Source organism: Aquila chrysaetos, chromosome 18, assembly GCF_900496995.4.
Source record: "Aquila chrysaetos chrysaetos chromosome 18, bAquChr1.4, whole genome shotgun sequence".
Lineage (NCBI taxonomy): Eukaryota > Metazoa > Chordata > Aves > Accipitriformes > Accipitridae > Aquila > Aquila chrysaetos.
The window spans coordinates 5,454,631-5,477,715 of record NC_044021.1 but is presented as its reverse complement, the minus strand read 5'-3'; positions in this window follow the sequence as shown (position 1 = coordinate 5,477,715).

Genomic DNA, 23,085 nt, shown 5'->3' with positions numbered 1-23,085 from the left:
GCAGAGGTGTTCCAGCCCTCTGACCATTTCTGTGTCCCCCCTCTGGACCCGCTCCAACAGGTCCATGTCTCTCCCGTGCTGAGGACCCCAGAGCTGGACGCAGGACTGCAGGTGGGTCTCACCCGAGCGGGGCAGAGGGGCACAATCCCCTCCCACGACCTGCTGCCCACGCTGCTTGGGATGCAGCCCAGGACAACAGGGTTGGCTTTCTGGGCTGCGAGCCACATTGCCAGGTCACATCCAGCTTTTCATCCACCAGTACCCCCAAGTCCTTCTCTGCAGGACTGCTCTCAATCCTTTCATCCCCCAGCCCGTGTTGATACTGGTGATTGCCCCAGCCCATGTGCAGGACCTTGCACTTGGCCTTGTTGAACCTCATGAGGTTCACATGGGCCCACTTCTCCAGCTTGTCCAGATCCCTCTGGATGGCATCCAATCCCTCAGGTGTCAACTGCACCACTCAGCTTGCTGTTGTCTGCAAACTTGCTGAAGGTGCATTCAATCCCACTGTGTCATTGATGAAGATATTAAACAGTACTGGTCCCAATATGGACCCGAGGGACACTACTCACTGATCTCTATCTGGACATTGAGCCATTGACCACTACCCTCCGGATGCGACCATCCAACCAATTCCTCATCCACCAAACAGTCCACCCATCAAATCCATATCTCCAATTTAGAGAGAAGGATGTTGTGGGGGACTGCACTAAGGTGTATCTAATTTGAGTCTAGTCAATCTTTCTTCTAAACTATGTAAAAAGAGAAGTATTTCCAGAAGTGCAAGGAAAGGAAAACCAGCACACAACATGAAAAGCCTTTAAAAAATTCTGACTAGCTTTGCTAAAAGCATCTTCCCTGGCCTAGAGTAGAGTAGACTGTCATTTTGGAAATATTTATGCTGTGACACATAAAAGGTATAATTCATGTTAAGGAAGGATTCAAATTCTACTGAAAATATACCTTCCTAAATCTTGCAGCTGCTGCCCCATATAAAACACAGAACTCTGTTTCAGAAAAGATTAAGCAACTCCTCTATTCTACTAATTCTTATACCAATTACTAGGGGCAAATCCTTGTTTTTCCAGTTTGCTTTGAAAAAAATCCTTTTACTTCAAAGAAACTCCTAGTAAACTTCTCTCTTGGTACATATAGACAGGTAAATGAAGCACAGAATTTTTTTTTATTTGTAAAATATGATCAAACTTGCAAACACTGTATATATGTATAACATGGGGATAAATACAAATAATCTTATCCTCATTTAAGCTGACGTAATTTACTTAGTTATAAGGAAGAGATTTTGATGGAAACAAAAACATACTACTACATTAGTGTTTAACATTACTGGGAAAACTACATGTAGTTGAAGGCATGTATTTTGGGCAGGATTTTAGTTCTTCCTTCTGCTACAAGTTTTCTTCATGTTGAACAAATTCTTTATCTACAGTGTTCTTCAGCTGCCTTCTCTAAAAAGCAGCTAATACCATTTCCCCTTCTTGTCTAGTTTTCTTCCCTCTATATTGTCTGGTTCACCTACACCTAACATTCCATGTTTTCTTCTTGATTAGTACACAAATTATCACAGGACTTGACCTGTGATCATCTGAATATCACCTTTCTCTTCTTCTACGTACATAGAGCACAATAAGAACTCTAGCTCCCTGCAAGCTGCTCTTTATTATGGCACTCTGCAGATTTTTTTTTTTTAAATTAACATTTAACTGCTTCAGTGTTTGCTGTTTTTATGATCAACATTCTTCAGTTTTTCTGTATAATCACCAATTACACTCTTAAGCAAAAACTCTAAGTTTGAAACTATTCTCCCATCATGTTAGGCTGCCATATAGATATGCAAAAAATGCTACCACTTTTATTTGCCTCCAGAGATAATTTCTAGTCTCTTCAGCCAAGGAAATCTAATAATGAACTGCATTTGTGCAGATAAAAAACTCCCTACTTCTATTTCCAGTTTTAGTACTGTTCCAACAATACCAGACTCTCACCATCAGAAACATTCAATAGATTCTAAACCACAAAGTAATAAGCTAAATTACAAAAAAACCCCCATGTTTTTCTTATAAATAGGAAAGACAGTGCATACTATAGTCTGCTAATGCAGGAACTAGATTGTTACAGAGAACACTTTCTTCAAAACATTTTTAACTTTCAGTTTTCCAAATGTGGGATGGCTATTAAGCCATTTATTTCAGTATGTCCTTGAAAAACATTTTCTTTTGAATAAAACACTCTGATCTAGGATACAACTCAAAAGCCACAGCTAACAAGTCAATACATATCCATGTAGTGAGACTAACAGAATTTTCAGTCTTGTAAATAGCAAGTCTTCTCCAACCAGATCAGGCACAACTAGGTCTTTTAAGGAAGACACATGTATTTTCATACTTTAAGTTGTTAGTTTGTTTCCACCTTTGATTTTAAAAGCAAAAAAAGTACAAAAATTATTTGGCTTTAGTATGAGTTCCAATGATTTTTTTTTTTAAGAGGCTAAAAAGATTGTTTATCCCTTTCTTTAGCAAATATAGAATTCATATTTTCACAATGGGCTTATGGATCTATTTAGAGGTTACTACAGAAATCATCACTAGAGCAATTATAAAGCCATTAACAATAAAATTATGCTTTATTGTAAGCATGACTGTCAAAACATTGCAAGGTTTGCCATGGAATATCCTATACTTGTCATCAATTTTGTCACATTCCAATAGCAAAAAAAACCCAAAGCCTAAAATCAATTCTGCAGGCAGAAAAATCAAATCAATACAACAATTAAATTCACACTGGTAGATGGGAAATGAGTTAGTCTAATAGCCTGAAAAACTTGCTTGAAGCAGTGCATCGAATAAAGCTTTTCTGTTCATGGTAAAATTGCAACTGAGACAGAGTTTCTCTTCAAACAATTTTTCTAGTCAAAACAGTTATCTTTCATGGTATCCGTAACCAATACTAAAAATGTTGCTCAGAAGTCTCAGGCTCCCATTGTAAAAGATATGACTTTGAATCATAGCCAGCCTCTCACATTTGGCTACATTAATCACATTTTGATAAAGTGAAAAGGTAAAAGAATCCCCAAGAAGGGTTCAGTTACATTATTAAGAGCAGAAAATACTTTCATTAATAGAGCAACAAAAACAAGACAAAAAATTATTTTCCAGATACAGCACATGAAAATTCTTTAAAACAAAAGCCCTTAGTCCATTTTTAAAATGGACTTTCCAACCCCCCCAACAGATGTTGGCTTCATGAAAGTTTAAAAGTTACCAAAACACTGGAGGGGTTGTGGCGGGGAGTGTTTGGCTGTTTTCTTAAATACCACTACATTGGGTCAACTTGTGTTGGGGGTCTTGCTAACAAAACCATTTAAAAAGTATTATGCATTTGCTCTTACATTATTATTGTATGAAAGTTGTATACAGCACAGATTTTATCTCACTGGATGCCCATGTCAGCACAGACAACACTATCTGCTATCAACTGAACCACAGTGAAAGCCAACTCTAAGAAACAATGGATTTAGAGCAGGAAGAGACTGCATTAACTTTTGCCTAAAAAAAAAAAGTTTTGCTAACTCTGCTCCTCCTCTACAAGTTTACAGAAAAAGCTTTATACAAGCTACTAAAACAATTCTCCATTAATTCCCTGTCAATTGAATTAACTAAACTTAACGTCATCATTGTTACCGACACCAGAAGAACAAGTTACACCAAACAAGAACACACAGCTCTAATTCATGTGAAAAGTGAAAGTACATCAAAAGACCTCCTGCTTGGCACTTATAGGTACTTGTCAAGAAGACCAGAGCCATTTTGAGACACTTTTCACTAATTTAAGGAATGCTCTGCAAGTCCTCCTGAAACAAAATCTATTTAATCTCTTAGACTGGAATTTAGCTGAAATAGAAAAAAGACCAGGAAATTTAAAACTTTCACAGCCTTTGTTACTTCCTCATTGCTGGTACCAAAATTCATTTACTGTCAAGGAAAAAAAAAATAAAAAATTACTTGTTTGTAGTCAAGAAATTTCTTAGAGGAAAGCCTGCCTCTGAAAAAACTGCACATTATCAATGTAAAACTGGGTGGTGCTCAGAGGTACCTGAACTTAGGCTCACAATTTAAAGTTTGTCTTTTGATGTTATAGTGCAGCATTAGATAAGCCTTTATTTTATTCCAGCAATTGCTGCTGAATATAGTTTTCTTCACAAACCCATCTCCATAGGAGGTTTATCTAAATAATAGTAATCTAGAAGTTTAGGAAAAAAACCTAGTTCCTTGGTACACTCTTAAATTGCTCCTGAATCTCTGCATGTTAGCAGGAAAGTCAAAAATACTCTGTTTCTACTTGATACTGTGTTGTGCAAGACAATGTGTAAAATACTGAAGCCATTTCAAACCCATACTGTTGGTATCATTGTTCTGCTATTAGGGGTACTTTCTGAGTTTACAGTAATTCTTGTATTTTTAGTTATGATCTTATAGATGACAAATATTATTAACTATAAAACCACCTAGTTCTAAAAGTGCCAACTAAGTATGCTGAATTCTATGCAATTAACAACTCAGGAATATCACTTAGTGATCCACCACTGTCTGAAGAAACAGTGAAAATACAACAGAAAGTGCTTTCTAAAAATGAACACGCAAAGGTCACATAGCATACCTGGATTGAACCCACCTCCATTAACCTTAATGCAGTTGAAGAGTGAGACACTTGAAATAAATCTTTTGAAAACCATTCTCTGTTCAATCTCTACCCAAGGAAATGAAATCACAGCCTGGATTTTGACTTTAGTGTTGTGCTCATGGCCTGCCATGCCACAGCTATGCACACCTCTACTGTAGAGAGTAGAGAGATGCATAGAAAAAACCCACTAGACAAATAACATGACCTTAAGCTTTTGGTGTTAACATTACCAAGAACTATTGAATTCACTATTACTTTTCATTTAAACAGCCAGTGTATGTAGAAGGCTTTTCATTCTGAAAGCATTGAAGGTTTAAATAAGCAAACTACCTCCCAAACCTTGCAAAGAAAGATTGATTGTTCCAAAACCTAACACATTATTCTTTGCAAGATAGATTTGTTTTCTCCCTGCTTTTTATACAGCATGAGTGCTTCTGCATGTCAATATAGATAGTTTCCCATCCCTCCACTTCCCATGGAACAGGACTGCAATCCAAATGAATAAAATAACAGTACAGTTTAAGTATAAAATGAACTGCAAAAAGCAGGTGATATAAAGTGAAGTACAACAGAATAGTACAATAATTAAGTGGTTTATATATGTTAAGTATTGAAGGAATGTTTTTTTGATAAATGGCAGTCAAATCTTTCCCCTGGATGGAAGATGAGGAAAAGAACACTTCACATTTTTGTCTTCATAGCGCTCGGTAAGGAACTTGCATTCCAAATAAATTTAAAATTTAATGCAGCAGGCAATCTGCCTTCAGTTATGTAGCTTCCTTTGAAGCCTTTATAGCAAGTTTCTAAGCAGCTGCAGTGTGCTACAACTCAAGGAAAGGAAAACTACTCATCTTATGACTGATGTCTCTCAGACCACTGAATTCCTTGGTCTCAGTACAACTTACATCAAACAAACAGTAGATTTTTCTTTTAGAGGAGAAGATTGTGGTTTAAGCAGTTCTCTAAGAAGATTGCAAGATTAGCTGCCTGATAGCCAGGAACCTCTCTGTTGATTAGCAACAGTTGGGGGGAAAATATTTTAGGATTTATTCTACTACAAGAAAAAAAAGCTTTACTGAAAACACATCTGGACTGACAATGTGTCATATCTGTCTTTTTACTACATTCCTAGTTTTATTGAATGACTTAAAACATAATCTTCCCAAATTTTATGTCAATGTGAGCTGAGATTTCTGAATCTTCAAGGCATTTCTTCTTCCAAGGTTTCAGAAGCTGCCGTTATCTCAAAACCTATATGACAGGCCTATCTGAAAGAATAAAGCAGTCTTCCCCTTCTTTGTCCATTCACTTTAGCTAGCAGACAGCACACACTAGGAATTGGGCTGGTGATTCTGTAATGGGTCCTTCCATCTCCATGTTATTACGAAGGTAGTAACACTAGTCACTTCTTGTGTCCTCTAGTATTGCCAGAGGTACAGAATTTCTCTTTTTAAGAGTGACAGAACAGAAATTCTGCCTTTTTACATCTTCCTCCCCTTCCCTATCCCCCTTCCTAGGTTATTCTCTTCGCTGGAGATTTTAATTATCACATAAAACCCCAAATCATCCCTGGAGCATATTCCCTGCTCAGCTGCGTATAGAACAATAGATCAGAACACAGTTGCTTATACAATTCTGCAAGACAGAGATATGTATTAAGGCTTCAGGTTTGACAAAGATTAAGTATTTCAAGGCCCAATACAAATAATGAAGAATTATAAGACTTCTTGTTACCATATGTCTGCATGTAAGGATCAGTTCTGCATACAGTTTAGATTGATGAGGATAATCAATACAGAAGACAGGGAGGTAGTTTGCAGTGGTTCAAAGCAAAGTCGGAAGAGTTTTGAAAGCGTTGCAGTTTTAAAGAACACAGAAAATGCCAATGAGGAAAAAATTAGTGTGTTGAACAGTATCCCACACTAAAGCAAGAAGAAAAGACTGTATTGTTCAGATCAGCAGATAGATAACATACAACCACAAAGTTAGGATTGGATTCAAGAGTAACATGCAAGTCCCACTGTTTACCCATAGAAAACCCCCTATTCTACAGCTACTTGAACACTTTCCCTGAAGCCTAAAGACAAAAAAAAGCCAACCCAAAACCCCATACCACCCACAAAAACACCCAAACACTTTGATATGGAAGTTCTCTAAATAGCCTACTGTATGTATTTCCAGACAGCCTTCAGTAGACCAGACATTTTTTTTAACCTGACCTCAAAAGTGTTTAACATAGCTTGCCTCTTTTACTAGATTTTGTTTCTTTTATGATAGACTTTACATCAGTGTAAATGCCTCTTGTAGGAACAGTTTCAGTAAGTAGTACACTAGATCTTGTTGTGTTTGGATGAGGAGGCTCCAGATATCCCATTCAGGCAGATTCTTGGCAAGGAAGGTCACACATCCCCATCCCATCTCCCCCCATCCCATCCCCAAGTTACGGCCAAATAAACAAGCTATAGGGTATCCTTCAGAAATAAGTGCCAGTGTAGCATCTTCTGTCCACCTGTAGAAATTACTAGTCTCTTACAGTAGATAATATCAACACACATGTAGACCAACAAAATTCCCTACCACTACTTAGTGCTAAATGACAATATTAAATTATATTTGATTACCTGTAAAAATAGTATCCAATTTGTTCACTGCCAGTGCAACTACTTTACAATTAGACCTTCAATGAAGTTAGTCCTACCAGACTGAAAGAGGTTTGATCTAGGTCAAAACTTTGAGAATTTATTTGAATCTAATTCAAGTTTCCTAGGAGTACAATATGGATGGCAAATTTCAAAAGCAAATCCCATTGTCCTTGCCTCTAGCCAAAAAATGTTTGAAAATAAACAAAAACCCACCAAAAACAGTCACCTTCGAGCTGAGCTCCAACTTGAACAAGGAAGGAAAGACAGACAAATGAAACATGAGGAGAAAGCCACCATTTGAATGTGTTGCAAGATTTTACCCAAATGTATATGTGACTGGTATTATTCCTTCCTAGTCCTACATGGACAAAAAATTCATAGTGTTCTAACATTTTAAAATTCATAGATTGTTAGATGCTTTTTTGTTGCTTTGAAGTAAATTGGTTCAAGGTTTCTCAAAGTACCACTGGCACTGAAGACAATACCACCATCTTCTCTTCTGCTGTGCTAGCACAGCCGTGGGGAATATTAATATAGCAACTGTTCAGTGGATATATTAGTTTAGACAGTCTCCCACACAGACTTTTTATCCCAATAACAATAAACCAGCAAGTTCACCACTGTGTGAACTTGGAGCACTTTTCAGAGAAATGAGTACATTTTTCATGTTCTCCTATATTAAAACAACACTGGTTACAAGACATATCAATCTTGCTGAGCCATAAAAATCCATATTTTATTCATTACTGTAATTTGTGGTTTAATATGTACAAATGCTCATTCTCCTCTTGTACTCCTCAATATGGACATGCACCAAGTAATATACTAGTTTAGGCTTCATTTGTACTATAGAGATATTTAGAAACCTCAGTAAAAGTGTGCTTTCAAATTACAGTTAATTCTGATCATCCCAAGTAAATTGTAATAACTTTAGACATTTGGGCAGAAACACAAATCAGAGTTTAGAGTCCAGGCTAATTGTTCAGCATTTCATGAATGGAACAATAACTGCAGATTAAATAAGTGTTTTCATAGTCAAATGAGAGTAGACTAAAAAGAACAATTATATTGAAGCTGTTAATTGTGAAATAATATAAATTTATTGAAGAGTAGAGTCAGTTAAGCAGTTTCCAAAGTTTTTTTCAGCTGAAGTCCCCTGGCTGCTGGCAAGTAATGAACTCTTTGGGTATCAGCATATTCTTTTGTATCAGTATGAATCTACTTAAGAAAGCTTTAACTGAATCTCACTTTAGAGTTAACATTCGCTTTCCAAAATAGAAACTGTACTTTTTTTGAAGATTAATTATTATACCTGAGGTTCAATTTCTTATATTATTAGAAAGGTTCAAAAGAAACATGTTCTACCCAAGACTGGGAAAAGAAGAGTACAATATTATATCATTTCCTAAAGGAGAAGAAATACACTTTCTCTTTTACCTTGATGGTACTGCTAAGACAGCTCCTGATTTCATTTAAAGTTTATACCTCGGGGGCATAGTAGCTCAACCACTCGTGGTCATTTTCTGTTTAGCTGGCTGGGATGGACTTTTTAAATTATTATTATTTTTTTTGTGAGAGAAAACTCCTTTGTGAAAAAGCTATTTGAAAAGCCTTCAGTTAAACTCAGGTTTATAATCTAATAGATGATATTTCCAAATTTGTCTAGTAATCAAAAACCAATTCAAAAAGTGACATTCACTATTTTATCTGGTTTTTAAGTGAGGAATATTATAGAAAAGGAAAAATGCTTCTTCACTACCTTTAATTACCATTTTGTTTCTCTCATTCCCACCTGCCTTCCTTTCCCAAAACCAGAGACATTAGTTCTTTGAAAGTATGCCTGTTTTTCATTATACACAAGTTAAAGCATATTCCAGAGGTAGCTATCGTGGATAATGCACATAGTATGCACTTGATACACAGATGTTACTTCCCAGAGTGACTCTGAGACTCTGACCATATCATCATATAAACTTGCACATGAACTTTGGAAAAGAAACAGATAAGGCTTCTCTCTCCACCTTCAGACATTTCTGCAGTATGCATTTGCTGTAAATGTCAGAAAGTACCACATTTTATATTCACAGCAAAAAAGGCCTTCTACCACCCAACACTCAAAGCATTCATTAATGTTAGAATTAACAGGAACAAGAGACACCAAAAACCCCACAACACATACAGATTAGCTTTCTTCACATCTAAATAAATCCTATCTTGACAATTTTAACTCAAGAATTAGATTCTAAGCTATATTTATTGCCACTTGATTTGTTAAAGTGTTCCGCAATATTTACCTGGGAAGTTAGTAAGATTTCACATTTTCAACTCTATGTTAAAAGAATGGAGAAATAACTCATTGATTCAGTGCCATAATTTTGTATTTTATTCAGAGAAGTTTTTAAAGCATCTTTGATGATTTCTCAAAGATAACTAGAAGTCAACCTGTGGCTGGGCTTGCTGGGGGATACATGGAAACATCAATAATCAAGCCATGAGACAAGGAAAGAAAGTTAAGTAAATAAAATTACTACACTAAGAAAAATATTTGAGAGATCTGTTAGGTTTCTCTTCTGTATAATTCATGTGTCCAAGCGTTCTTTTTCCTAAGCAGCTAAAATTTTTGGCCACCCATCTATCTTGGTAGATAAGGGGGAAAAAGTAAAACCATTTTCCTTCCTAATGCAAAGTGGTTTAGATACTTGTAATACACATTTTATACTCAAGCAGCAGATTACTGTATTATCAAGTGATATTTCAAAGCTGTCCCTGGCCACTAGGGTCCTTAAATTTCCTGAATAAATGTGACACATTGCAAGCTGCTCTTAACACTTGAGGTTATTACAAGAGTTCCACATACATTCAGAAATCACAATATGCTGTATGGACAATTAGTTTCCTTACCATGAAACACAGAAGTTAAATCCATAAGAATTTATAATACCTGTTACTGACAAACCCACATGAACTGCCAAAGGTTCTGAGACCACTTGCAAGCAATATAGAAGAAATTGCTTCAAACAGCTTCAGAGGAAAAGAGATTGGATGGGAAAGTAGCAAACCAAAAAACCTCACAAAAACTAATAGAAAAAACCCAAATGAACTAATGTTTGAAGAGTTTAGCATACTATTAAATATGCTGTAGCATACTGTATCATAAGGTCATTTTACATACCTTTTCAGACACAGAACAGCTTCATGTTTATTTTCCATTTCTGCAGGATTAGTTTCTCTACATTAATGAAAGACTTCTTGTGTTTTTTAGATACATGTCAAAGAATATCCAAATGTTAGTTTCATATGTTTGGAAACAATGAGCTCAAACATGTTGGACAAAGTGTCAGTAAAGAGTTAGACATAGAAGATTAGGCATCAGGAAGTGGAAAGGTGCTGTATAATAGTCTAAAATTAAAAGATCAGTTTAAATCCAACCAATTTCTACATGCATGGAAGTTAAGAAGCTTCAATTGGAATTCTACATTTGTAAAATGAGAAAAGTCTTGCTGGATTCTTGTACAAATTACAATATTGCAATAGCATTTTTCACCTTTCTTTGAAGTCTCAAAGAACCTAAGCATTTTAAGAACAAGTAAACATACTGGTCACCTTTCTGCTTAAAGAAAAACAACAACTCCTTAAGGGGACTAGTATGGGCTTGTATACTCTTCTTTCCTACAAAGCAAAGATTTGCTGTGATACCATAGGACAAATTAACATAGAAACAAGGCAGTAAAGAATTTCATGAACAATAAGCAACTACAATAAGCAATAACCACCAGAGTAGACACTATGACATATAATCTTCTTCGTAACCTTAAACAACTGCCATCTTAACTATTGTCAGGACTTTCCTGCACAGTACACATTCACACAGACTACTCCCAGTAGCAGGCCCTTTAAATGCTTAGAAGCAATCTCTTGTCTAACTTCATTAATCACTAGGTTATACTTATTTGTCTTAATAAAGTACTGCATTGATCACTAATAGAGGTTCCCCCCCCCCAAGTTACTCCAATTTTCTGAGGATTCCTTTTCTACAGAAGACTTATTGCCCCTTTTCAGCACTGGCTGTAGCTGACCATGCCACACTGTTTTTCTTATGAGATAAGCTTCTCCTATCTCCCAATTACTGTTCACAGCCATCATTGCACTTATTACAGCTCTGATGGACACACCACAGACAAGAAGGTTTCTTGACTTATGTAGTGTTGACAACACCACCTTTATTTCATTTGATACTTGAATTTCTTTTGCCCTTCCTGCTGCTGCATCACATGTTTATTTCAGGTTTGCCTATCACACTCATCTGTCTTTTTTAATTTCAGGGTATAAGCTCCAAATAAACAGCAGAAATTCAAGAATTAGTTTTTAAGTTCACATCCTTGCCTTTCATACTCTTAAGCACCACTGACCTTCTGTTACAGTCCTGTAGTTCACCTGAGACTCATACACTAACAAATACCATAACCACACACCTGCTTTTTCCTGCAAAGAAAATAACAAAGTAAATCCCAGGAGGGATCCTTTAAATTGTCAGCAACTTCATGCCTCCATACTACTTCCTTCAAGAAAAGTTCTTGTGACCTCAGAGTGACTTCACTTCATACCTATCAGTTTTTCTATTAATTCTTTTCCATCCTTTGACACCTCATGAAGTGTTATTCACATCAGTTGATTAGTACTTGCTTTATTTCCAGCCTCCCCTCCACCCCTGATTAGGTTGGCATGACCTACAGCCAATAAACTTATATTAAATTTGGAACCTAGTTTCCATTTACCTTCAAAACTTTCCCAAATTTAAGGTCATTGCATCCCCTGTAACAATAACAATAACATCCCATTACAACAATAAAGCCTATCACTGTTAAGTTTTATTGCAAAGTTAAAAAAAATAAATCACTAACCAGATAACTCTAGACATTCTGGAAAACCACAATGTGGATCCTATTTCTACAGCTTTAGAAAAGCATCTGGCATTTTGAGTGTTTAATCACAACTCTAAGTTTATTTTACCTGGAAATGTTGCTGTCTCAGGCTCATAAATAGACTGTCTCCTGAGATTTCCTCCACTGCTCTTTTGAAAACATTCTGAATTCAAGTATTAGTCTCTCAAGATTTTAAAAAGCAAGCACCTGGTTAAAACTAGAGGGTATTAAAAAAAAAGCTGTCATGCATGAAGTGCATCACTCATTTGCTATTTAAAACCAAAAATGAACAGAAATAACTTAAGGCAGATGGTTATTTACACAGCTAAAGAGGTTTGCAGTGTTAGCTACTGCGTACCTGCAAAGAGTTCTACTTTTCTTATTTTTGCTTTATGGCAACCATGGTGTGCCAATTTCTTTGTTGTTTTCCTAGACCTCAGTAACACACCAAGATCTGGCTTGCTGCAGTACTCATGAGGTAAGGAAACTAAGAACTGGTAACATCTGGTTCTGCTTCCTGCTGACAACAAGCTCCTGCTGTTGTGCATGAAATGGATACAGCTGATGAAGCTATTTCTAAACCACTGTTTTCCACAAGGATAAAAAAATATCCCCTGCTATTCAACTGTGGGATCTCTCAGTTTGGAAAGGTTGAACAAATTCTGTATTGCACATACCATAGTTTAGCAAAACAAATAAGTAATGAAATAGTACAGAGGCAAGTTAATGTTATGGGGGTTATTAAATACTTCTGCACATGCAAAAACTGGAAAGATAGAACTGAAGTTTTAGAGCTTTAGTGCTTTATTGGTTTCCCCACCACCACCCAAAGCAATTTGCAAAATGGCCTCAACAGAATACTCCAAGCTAAGCAATTTTATGTTTACATACTAAGAAGAATATCAAGTGGCAAATGACCTGTAAATGCTTGTTACTAATAAGTTTAGTAGCATACCCTTAGTACACGATGTTCTACATCTCAGTCAAGACTTTAAATTAAGAACAGGCAAATCAAATGAACTATACTTTAAGTAACATCCTCACTGATACTATCAGACTACTTTGTTGATTATACATACTTGATGAAACAAGCAAATGCAACAGTTTGGGGGTATGTGAATGAGCCAGATTTGAAAAAGCTAGAGAGTGTATATCATTCAGAAAAAAAAGTCATCATCATGTAAGACTACTGATGTAATCCTGAAAACATCCATTGGATATCCTTTTTATAGTCACTTTTTTGGTTATTGCTCAGTTCAGAAATGAAAGGGCCAAGCAAGGCAGAGAGGTAATACTTTCACAGTATCATCCACTGCATACAAGTTGCTTAGTATCAGGTATTTCTTTAGTGTTCTCTGTTCACAATATTTCTCATTCCTGTTAATGAGCTCCAGATAGCTCATTACAAGTATCATCAAGGTACCAGGACAGTGAGTGCTGCCTCAAAAGGAAGTTAAGCTTCAATTAATTGTTAGAGGATTTTTCCACCCATAAGATTGCAACATCTGTCATTCAAATTATTGTCCCAAATCATTCTGGACTACCAATTTTTAAGGAGGGACCAGCAAAGAGGAACCACCATTATGATACTATTTCACCATTTACTGGAAAATACTTTGCATGAGATGAAAGGGCAAAGCATTTAATTGCACACTGCTTTCTGCATAAATCAACCAACCCTAGCATGGTTAAGACCCTGTCTTACACTCCAGGTAGAGTCAGCAAAATGTGCCCAGAAAAAAACCAGCAAACTAGACTAAGGTAAATTCAGCTTTTTCCTGGCAAGAAACTGAACTGTATCTCCCCCAGAAAAACAGCATTCAGTTCTCCGGTTGTTTTGTTGCTCAGGAAGTTTGCCTTTGTTGTTTTCTTACTGACAGTTTCTTAATAAAATACTTAAAAAAAACCTTGATATCATTTATCTTCTACTCAGTTAAAAACATTTAAGACAAACATTTTCTGAGAAAGACTTTTGGCATTCCAAATTTGTCAGCCTTAGCAAAGGAAAGTTAGATCTTTTAACAGCCTGTTAATTCTGCAACCTTCTGACCACTCTTAAGTCTGTGCTGTCTTAAGACACTTGTGAAAACTTCTGAAGGGTTCTACTTCACATCTGCTTAATTTTAAAACCATCAAAGAGCTAAAGATCTACTCTGTTAAGGAAACAAGGAGACAGAAGATACCCCTTCACCTTTTGGACCTTAGAAGTATAGCTCTGCAGTTTTGTAAAGACTTTCAGAAACCTGCTAAGCACTATCTGTTAGGAAAATGTTTTGCAGGACATCAGAGTCCACATACTTGGAAAGGTAAGCATGTTGCTCTTCTTCCCCCTATTCATACAGCTATGGTAATTCAAGCATGATTAAAGAAAAGCAGTCTTCTCCATTCCCTACCCCCCACCTCAAATGTTGAGCACAAAGTCAAGGACTGGTTATTACTGAAGACATGCTCTGCTAACCATAATAAAAACCTTGATGTTCTAGTTTTCCATCAACCTTACCAGAATTCATTTTCTAGAGCAGAATTTTTTTTAAAAATGTCAGAAACTTGTATTTGTTCACTTGTTTATAAGAGCCTATTCATAATGGCTATTCTAGACCTGAGGTAATGTCTGTTGATAAGTTTCTTTAAGATGTAAATGCAGCATAAAAAGATGTAAGTGATGTTTCCTGACATGCCAATATATGATGTCTTTTCAATTACATGCAACTTGAGAGCCTTGCAGCTCAGCTATCGGGCACCCAAGAAAACCATAGTTCATATAAAGTTCATGCTCTCTAAGTCCTCAAAAGCCTCAAACTACAAAAATAAGTAAAACAAAACTAACTCGGATATGGACAAGCCTTACAGAAAAACCAGGTGATATTGTCAACCTACCCCTCTCGTTTTCATTTATGACCCTCTACTTGCCATGGCTTGTTAAGTTTTGATGTGTAAGCTCTCTAGGGGAGAAGGAACATTCCTTAGCTTGCCAGCTCTGGTACCCAGCTTCCTTGATAAGTGTCCAAACAAAATTAAAAAGGAAAAAAAATATAAAAATCACTATTGTTTGATTATCACCTGGAAATAAGCTTCTACAGTTTTATTAAATTAAATGTATGGAAGCTTTTCAGCTCTTTTTACAAAGGGAAAAAGCTTATGTTAGTTTATACGTGCTAGTTAGCAAAGGACAATATTCCAGTGAAATCAGATGGTCTACAGCTTGCTTTATGTCAAGAAAGCATTTTCATTCTGTGTAATCTTTACCACAAACTACATGTGTAAAATATCAAGAAACCTTTCTACCCCAAGAAATTTACCTCCTGCAGTACATTAGCTAGCAGAGGTAGATACATAGTTTTTCTTAGAAAAACTGCTGTAATCATTTACTATGAACTAGCTTGCTTGTGTCAAAGTAAATAATATAACCATATTACATGTAACTTAAGAATTTTATTGTTTCAGAAACAACTGAAATTAGACCAGGACAGATAAAATCTTTTTTCCCCAAGAATTTTTATATTTCAAAATTCCTAATTCCAAATAAAGCTAAACAGTTATCATGTGGCATATCCTAGTTCACAGAAAGACTACTTGGCAAAGGTCCTAGAAGCCCAAACCAGTCTGGTAGACTGGGTGCAAGGGAGAAAGATGGCCAAATTGTCAGGAAAACTGTCTGGCATGTGGCTTACCTAATGGACCTTCTGGGTCAGTTTTGCCAAACTGGAAAATTTCAAATGAAAAAAAGTTTGCCAGCTTGTTCCTATCCCACTGCTCTCTCAGAGAATATCAACCTCAACAAGGGACAGGCAATTCCTAATAAGGATTTTGTTTACCTCATATAAAGCATTTTCTGTGAATTGGTAGATTTGCATGTGTGAAGTTTTCTACTTTCCCACACAGTGAGGGAAAGGTAAAATGTAAGTTCACATCACCTTTTCTGCTAGATAGATGATCTCTACTTTCAAAATCAGACCCGTATATTGCTCATGAATTTGAATTTTGAACAAAAGGTACATAGTGCTTAATGGTAGTTTTATTAAGATTTTGCAGATATTATCAGCACTATTTGAAACGGCAGTCAACACATAAATGCAGCCTGAATATAACATTACATAGGAATAACAGTAACAGATGAATAACTTTTCTTTCTGAAGACTGGTCTAAGGACAACAGTGATGAATAGAAATCAATTGTAAATTTCTGCCAGACTTCCCCACACACACCCCCAGAAAACACCATTTTGTTAACACATCAGCAGGACTGTATTTATCTCAATAGATTTAATGAATTTACTTAATCAACCATGACATCTCAGCAATCTCCCTATATCAAACTCCTCTTTTAGCAATACTACCAGACTTCATCTCCTACTCCAGATAGCATTCATTCACATCATTACAGCATGGCCACGTAGTATTTAAGATGCTTAAACAATCATTTACCAAGTTTAAAAAGTTACAGATACTTTGAGGTAAATAATGTTCCTCCACTCAAAAAAGGAATTATTTCTGACAATAAGTTTATTTGCCTGATCTTCATATATTCTGGTTTTAATCTCTGGTGTCAATACTTCCCACATCTCGAGACAGACAGAATTTTTGTTATATACTATACAATCTTAAGCCAGTTGCTACTTCACTGTGAAGTCTTGTTCCAAACCTCTGGCCAGAACACTACGTAATAGTTCAGGGGTTTTTTTGCTACCAAGAAATCTAGCAGCTAGCACAAGATAAATCTGCCCAGGGAAGGGGTTTTACAAGTGGTGACAAGCATCACTAACTATGTGTTCAGTGTTTCATGGAAGTGTACGATGGACCCTAACATCAGTTATCATGAAGTGCCTCTGACATCAGAAAGCTTTCAAAAAAAAAAGTGTCTTTCAACAGGTTTGGAAGAGTTATATACAAATCAGATGTCTTACCCAACTTCAATTAGTGCAGCCAAAATATTAAACCCAGACAGTCTCCCTCTCAAATGCAACTTTTCCCAAATCACATTTTGTTTCAGCAAGAGTCCAAACTTCTAAGAAAGCATATGTAGAGCAGCTCAATGTAATAGACTGCTTGATTAACCATAGCACACACTTTTCTGACTAGGTAGGTTTGGCAAGTACTTCCTAACCTTTAGGGGTCACTATCTGGGCTGCTCAGCTACATCACATCCCAATATCTGATTCATACTGAACAAAACTTATCTTTAGAATGAATAAACATATGTATTTTCAAATTCCTTGATTTTTTTAAACAGTTTGACTATTCTAATTTCATACGACAGTGTAGCTTATTTCCAGAGATTCATTCAATCATGAATATAAACAGGTTTATTTAGTTAACTAAAGATGTCTGTTTTGTTGAAAATAAAACATCTAAACTGTTATTTTATAGAGCTCCAGGGTGTGGGGGTAGAACACATGCTAAAACCAAAGCCAATTCTTTGCAGGAATAACGTTTATGATTTCATTCTAGATGTTACCTAGAACTAGGAGGTTGAAATTATCAACACAACTTCAAAATTATGTATCACTGTTGCTATAACACACCCCACTTAAGCAGCTTAAAGGTTGGAATAAAGAAAAGCAGCTGGTTTTGTTTAGCTCTTACAAGTTTTTACCATCACATGTCTTTTCGTGCCATAACTTAATCTCCTTTTTTTGGTTGCAACCAACAAGTAACCTCCTATGCAAATGAACAGTTGGAAGCATATTAATGTCAGAGACTGAAAGGAATGAAACAGGTATTCTGGAAAGAAATAGTGTTCAAATATGATACAAAGCAATTGATTCTTTGCATGAAGATTAATGAACAATAATCTACATCATAGACAGGGCATACACAGAGTAAAGAAAATTCATTTTAAGATTTAGGAAAATTATGCATTTTTTCCTGAAAGTTCATGTAGTTAGTTAATAACTGCCTGGATAGCCAATCTCAGGATATAATTACCTCTAGCTAAATTCATTCCATCATAACAGCCTTGACAATCAATTCCATAATTTCTTATTTCAAAATTGAAATGGAACATACTCGACTGACCCTCAGTCATTAACAAAAATTATGCCATTGTTTAAAATGTTGAGTGAACCAGAAGTCGTGAATTAACAAAAGGCTTTTACTCTCTTAAAAAATTATAATTTCAGTACTAGCTGAACACCATATTCATCATGTGAAAAATAACATTAAAAAATGATTTATATATTTTCAACTTTCCTGAGAAAAGTTTAAATCAGATGTATCAAAAGGACCAATCAAACCTAAGTTACAAAATCTATCTTTATATACTTTTCAGAATCAGGAAATTTCAAAAGATTGAAGAACAAACCCCCCCCCTTTTTTTTTTTTTTACAACAACTAGAGATAGAGAAATGCTTGTTGGGGATTTGTTTTGCCAAGTTATGAAACTGAGCATTTCCTGCTAGGAAGCTTTTTCAAGTCATTACATTTGTAGACAGGACCTTATAGGTTTGGACTCTAAGTTGTCTAGGGAACTGTTGAAGTCATCACAGTCAAAGCACCCACTCCCTGACCTATTTCTGCTATTATAACTGCAGAAGCCAAAGGGTCCTCCAACATGTGAGAATGAATTTCAGGCACTTTTAGTCAGCAGAAAGACATACACAAAATGCATGTAAAATAACGAACAACTAAAAAAATCTTTGACTCAAATACCTGTAGAAATCTACAAATACACAGACTGGTGTTTGAAAATAATAGAATACTGAGGCACAGACTAAGTTCTACATTTCCTGCCTTTTGTTTTGTGTAGCCAGAATATTTGGTGTGTTTTTTGTTTTGTTAGTTTCTTTTTTAAAAGTCTGTTTTGAGATTGTCTTCTCCGAGAAGAGAAGAAAAGAACTAATGTTAGAAGATAAAATTAGACTAGCTAGAATATTACCAGATCTATCCATCAATCCACCTTAAGTTCTTATAGAACTGAATCTGTCACCCAGCGTTTTTTTAACGTATTTGGTTTGAGAGTACCCCATCATAAAATTACTTACTGTAAGTGTAATGTAACTTTAGCCACATTGCAAAGAATTTAAGTAGATTCCTTATTTCTTCTTGAGGTGAAATTCTCTGCAGAGGTATTTATCCTACACCTTCCAATGTTCCTTGCCCTGTATTAATTCTCTGTCTTCACTTGTAGCCATATGATATGCATAAAACAAGGAAAAGATACAGGAATATGTAAAATAAGTGAAGGTAACACACATGAACTACTCAGGTACTCCATAGGGTCCTTTGTCACTGTGCTGACCTTACATTTGCAGAAACTCCAGCTTCACAGAAATAGTACTCCTTCTGCCCAAACCTGCCTGGTAAATACAATTGAATTTTCAGAGAGCAATGAGAAACAGCTGCAAAAGGAAGAGCTACAAACCCAATTTTAATTCTACCATTAACAAGTCTCACTCTCTGGGTACATTACAGCTGAAGACAGATATGTAAGCCAGCAGATCAGTTCCCAGGGACAGCACAACACATCTCTGCAACCTTTACTCATTAGGTTAGATATTTGCAAGCCTAGCTACACAAAATTAATTACACATCAGAAAGTTTCACAAGTGAACCAAGAGGGTGTCACACAACCTTTTATAGCAGTAGAGAGGACAGAAACTATGGGAGGTTCCGAGGGCAACTGCCTTCTCATTTTGGTACAGAGGAAGCTCGGCTTCAGAAGACTACATTTCAGAGCTCTGGATCACTCAGAGATGCCTTTAAGAAAGTTGGCCAGGCCTAAGCCTCTGGGCTGCTCCCTGAATTAACACCTGATGTTCTTTCATAGCTGTGATTTTGCAACTCAGATGGCTTTTTGTCTCCTCTCCTGGGATAACACTACTCCCTCAAACTCACACTGGCTGTCACATTTCCCATTCCTTAGACCATCTGGCCCTGCATCTGCTGCTACCCACATATCAGCCGATCAGCCACTGCTCAGGCTTCTCCTTCCCCACCTGGCTCCTCTTAGAGCCAACAGATCACCAGTAATAACTTCTTAGACCAAAGCTAGCTACAGAGCTTGATGGACAAGATGACCTAGCAGAAGTTACTATGCTTACTTACAGACTTCGCCTTGCTTAGAAAACAAACATACTGAAGAACCATAGAGGTCCAAGTCTCTGTAGAACCTCTTCCAACTACATAACACCTTCCGGGCATGCATGGCCAATTTGTATTTATGAAACACATAGAAGGAAGAGCTGAAAGAAAACACTCAGCAACAAAAATGCATGGTATTTCTCTGAAGAGTCACTCTCCTCTCTATACATTACACTACATTAAATTCACAGACCAGGACACTGTTCTTCTGAATCGAAACCAAGTTGAATTACTTCAGAAGTGAATGAATACACATTGCATAATACAAGCCTTCCTAGAAGAGGCTTGGCTCCTTTGTTACAGGTGCTGGAAGTGTGAATAAGGTGAAGGAAGAAGATAGCTACACAAAAGAGCTCATGGGCAAAATGCTTTTAACACTGCCTCAGAGGGCTCATGGCAGGGTTTCTGTTAGGAGTCTAAACCAAACTTCTCAAATGGTCAAAGGGCACATTGCTAATTCTCTGCCACTGAGACTCCAAGTTTCAGTTTACAAAAAAGCTAGACAAATCACCCCAATATCTGAGGTTAGTGGGAGATAGACTTTAAAAGCAGGGAGTGGGATAAAATGCTAAGTGCCCTAGAAATGCATAAATTCATGGTCTGGAAGCACCCTGAAGGCTGTATACAAAGAGGCAAGTCAACAGCTTGCAGCATGCCAAATAACTTTATCTAAAGTGTCCATGAACCTCCTTTTTCTGTGCAGTAGACATAAGCAGCTTATTTTCCAGTAAAAGAAAAATAAATTAGCTTAACATCTGCCTGATAAGCACATTTGGACAGTTACTGTGCAAGAAAAAAAAAAATCACACTCAAGCTAAATCTAATATAATTACTTCAGTGCCTATGCAGTACAACAGTGATTAGCACAGAAAAATACATGCAAAATTAAGCCTCACATCTCCATGTTCAAATACTGTGATTGAAATAAGGCCTGAGCTACACAGTAAACAACAACAAAACATGCCTGTTGATTTGCTGAATACACTTTACTGCACCCTGAGCAATGTGGAGAAAGTCTAGCAACAGACACGGCCAGAAATTTCAAGAGAGTTTGGCAAATTAGGATTCTACAGACGACCTTAATTCTAGTATTCCTTAATGCTTAACTTAGGCCTTAGACTTTTTTCAAAGTAGTTTTACACCAGGAGACTTCCAGCCTTTATGCTAAGCAAACTAAAAGAGGAAAAATCCACCACATTTTCATCCCAAGTGCCAGAAACCAATAAAAACAGGACCTCTGGAAGAGATGGGGTGAACCGAGGGTGACCCTCTGCAGGTGGGGCTCTCGCTGGCGGGGCACCATGCCACAAGGCCCACACCAGATCACAACAGGGTCGACCTGCGCACCTAGGCACGACAAAATAACAAGCCAGCCGGTCCCAGGGTCTACCCACCAGGGCCCGGTCAGGAACAGCAGGACACGGGGCGAGAAAGAAGGCACTTACCGCGCAGTCGGAGACCAGGCCGTAGCGCAGACCCAAGGTCCATCCACGAGACGAGGCCACCCCTGGGATCAGGTTCACGAGACAAAGCCACTGCGGTATGGCGGTTTGGAGCCTAGCCAGAAAAGCCAGTCAGCGAGATAGGCCCGAACCCAGACAAACCTCAGAGGAGGCCTGGCTGCCTTGGCCTGGGTTCAAATAGACCCATGGGCGGGGCAGAGGGCAGTTTAGGCCGTTAGGGCAATTAAGGCTCATTAGGGCAATTAAGGCTAATTAGTGCAGTCAGGGCCCTGGCACCACACCCGACAGGGATCACGAGCAGGGTCAGAATCTTCTAAACCAGCTCTTTTCTCACCAACAAAGAGTTAATTGATTCATAAACGGAGGAGCTTTTCATCCTGGGTTAAATGTGCAGCTCTAGTTACGGTCAGAGCAACTTCTACACAAGCGTATGAAATTCCACTGGTAAGAGAATAATAACGTGGCCCAATCAGGGTGGATTTTTATCAAAGTGGCAAAAGGCACCTCCTTGATCCCAGGCTCCTGCTGGGTCCTTTGCCTGCCTTTTTGGCACGCTGACTTGTGAAAACACCGCAAATGCTGTGGCTGCTCTATAGCTATGTGCGTGCTGGCTGGCAGTTGACAGAGTTAATAGTCAGGTCTTCTGTTCCCCCTTAGATGAGACAGTAACTTCATTTTTCTCCCCTACACAGTTGATGATTTTTACAAAATCTGTGATTACTTGATATCCTTGAAACCTATGACATTGGCACTTGGAGGCAAAAGAAGTAGGGGCTAATGTGACAGCATAATTGAACAGGTCTTGTTTCCTTACAAACCAAGTAAAAATACATGAGCCATGAAGCAGGTAGCCAACATATAAAATTTCAGCCTAAAAACTTCAGCCTGTCAGTGGCTTAAGGAATTAGAATTTATGCTATTAAGGAAAATATTACGCAACATCTCTTCTCCCCTATCTCATCATCTTACACTAGCATTTCCCTAAAATAATTGAAATCAAATAATTACGTAAGAAAACTGCCACAAGTATGGATAAGCTATTAGATCAATACACTATAATTAGATCAATACACTGTAATTAGATCAATTGTACTATAAACTGTAACCCAGGAATGCTATATCAAAAAATATCAACCACTATTAAAATAAAGGTGTGTGATGAAAAGCAGCCGTTATGTTGGGACTCTGTTTTACACTAAGTGGATAACATATGTAGTAGCAAATATAATTATTAGTGATTCCAAATGAAGAAGTATCAGACAGAAAATACTAGGGTTTT